The sequence below is a fragment of the Zea mays genome, chromosome 1 (assembly GCF_902167145.1).
Source record: "Zea mays cultivar B73 chromosome 1, Zm-B73-REFERENCE-NAM-5.0, whole genome shotgun sequence".
Lineage (NCBI taxonomy): Eukaryota > Viridiplantae > Streptophyta > Magnoliopsida > Poales > Poaceae > Zea > Zea mays.
This window is the reverse complement of record NC_050096.1, coordinates 164,157,317-164,160,060: the sequence shown is the minus strand read 5'-3', so window position 1 is coordinate 164,160,060 and position 2,744 is coordinate 164,157,317.

Below are 2,744 nucleotides of genomic sequence, written 5' to 3'. Positions count from 1 at the left end.
ACAAATCACCCTAAAATATTTCTCATGTTATCCTTCACTCATGCGTGCCATAATTGAACTCTCTAATTGCTCGACACATGGCCGACTAGAAGTGAATATCTTGTTCTAACATGTGGGCCAAGCTCTTCGGTGATGAATCTAAGCCCCACAGACCGAGTCTGAGTCCCCATTTTGAGTGTAAGTAATCAGTCCCACAAGTCAGCATAATCTTTGTTGAACCGTCTTGGGATAACTCTAGTATACATTCTTAACAGTAGCTCTTGAGTCTAACTTAGTAGAGTTATCAACTTGTATATGGAGTCTGGTCATTGAATCTTACTTATTGGAATTGCATGTTATGATCTGAGTTGTCCCTCATAGTAGTCTAGTTACCTACGTCAATATGTAGCCTTCGAGTCCATAGACTTGGTCCTTTAATGTTAACAACTCGGCCAAAAACACCAATTTGGTGCTTCAGATTACACATACCACTTCAACTTCTAGCCCTAGATTCTAGCTTCAGCTTTGCATGGTGTTTTGTAGAGCCACACACTTCCCTTAGGGTTTCACTAACATTCACTTTCTAGTGAACTTGCCTCTATTCCTGCTTCATCTTCCTCAAGTGCATTTTGCCCAACCCTAGCTTAAGCCCCACCATTAGCAGCAAGCTTGTAACCATGGCTGCCTCACATCGTCGTGAATTTGAGAAGTCTACCATCGATTCAAAGGATATGTGCATTCTAATTGTGTGAAGCTTCTACCCAAGAAAAATAACAGTCAATGGAAGTTACCAGACAATGATTTTTCCCTATGATTGATGCACATCAAGTAGTTGTCTTATACTAGTTCTTCTTGCCTATATTTGAAATCCCGAGCTCTTCATTTTTAGGGAACTTTTGAATTATTACCAGATCAAATTGATTCATCTAAATCCAAATCTCATTCTTCACAATGCCATATTCACTCATATTTGTGAACCTTATCTAGGCATTCCACCATTCTTTCCATTATTGTAATCCTCCTTTTCCTTTGCTCCCAACCCACTACAGAAACCCTAGCATTTGGTATGTTAGAGTGCAGTTGTTGATAGCCGCTAGTACTTAGGCTGTGTCTTTTAAACTTCTTGAAGAATTGGTACAAGAAAGGGTTTTACATCAGAAACCAAACTCCTAGACTCCCTAAGTTCGAAAATAGTTCTCTCCATAATGTAAAGGATTCAAGATTTGAAGGCACTCAATTTGTCAGGCATACATGTAGCCGTCAACTGGATACAACAACGAGTGCCCCCGCTAAAGGAAAAGACCAACTATGCCTAGGACTACGCAACATTGACGAATTCCTTGCATACCTATGAAGATATGATCTTGATGCTAGAAGTAAAGGCATATATCAAACAAATCATCAAATCTATTGGTGATTTCCCTAATGGTTACTTTGTTGAAACTTACACTCTAATAGAGCCTCACCCTAAGGTATGTCTGGTGAATCTGCCATTTTATAAACGTTTTCAAGGTTTCCCAACTCTGACCTCCCTATAATCTAAGTTAGATGATGGTGGTGTATTGTCCTCTGTAGGCTCCCACATTGTAACACCCTGAATTTAGGGATATAAAATTTCTTTTCTAATATTTACCAAATTCAGGTGTTACCCCCCTTTCTTCCCTTCTTTTTACCCCCTTTTTCTAAATAGAGGAGGGTTATTTTATAGGTGTGAGCTTAGTAAATAAAAACACCAGGGGAGTTTTCAGTTGTTTCGTTATTCTCGAGTACATATTTATTTTGATTGATGAATTTGGTGGTTGTGAATTCTTCTCATTTATGAGTTTGTGCTCGAGCTTGAAATTAAATCGGAGAGAATAGAAACAAAAGAAAGAGAGAAAAAGAAAGGAAATAAATAAATAAAAAAGGGAAATCAGCACCCACTCCCTTTCAGCCTGCTCGCGGCCCAATTTCGTTTCCCAGCCCAACGCCGGCTTGCGCCCCTTTCCCCTCCTGCTGGCCCACCCATTGCGCCCCTCCTCCCTCGGCCCATTCTCGCGGCCCACCTCGCGTGGCCCATTCCCACTTCCCCCCCTTGCCCTCCTCTCTCGTGTGGCCCACCCCGTGCATGCCCGCTCGCCCCCTGTGCGTTCCCAGCCAGCGCGCTTGCCCAGCCGCCGCCGGGCCCACCCGCCAGGCGGCGTCTTCCCCAACCGCTGGGCCGACCTCTTCGGCGCCCACGACACGCATGCTCGTGGAGCTGCCAACACCCCAGCCCTCTTCTCTCCCACCTCGACGCCCAGCCGGCCAGCCCGCTCCCCGCCGATGGCCTGTACGCCGTGGCGGAGAACCCAGGGCCGATCCCCTCCCCGCCCTCCTCACCCCTTCCCAGCGCGGCAGCAAGCCTGCGTGGCGGCGCACCCAGGCGCCAGGCGACCTGCTCCCTCGCACAGGTCCAACCCCCGCCCGCTACCACGCCCAACTCAAGTACATATCTCTCTCCCAGACCAACGAGGCGGCGCGCTCGGTGCCCAGTCAGCATCCAGCCCAGCCCCCTCCGCGCGCGATCTCCGCCCTTGACCGCGGTTCCCGGCGTCCATGGCTATGCCTAGGTCAGCCCTACGCCCCGACCCCTCTGCCCGCGCGTGGCCCCGGCAGGGTGCGGCCCTCGGCGCAGCGACCAGGGTGCGGCCGGCTCGGCCTGTGGCACAGTTGCCCGTGCCCAGCGTGGCCGTCTGTAGCCCTGCTCACGCGACAATGCGTTTTCTGAGGCCCTGCGCGCTCCG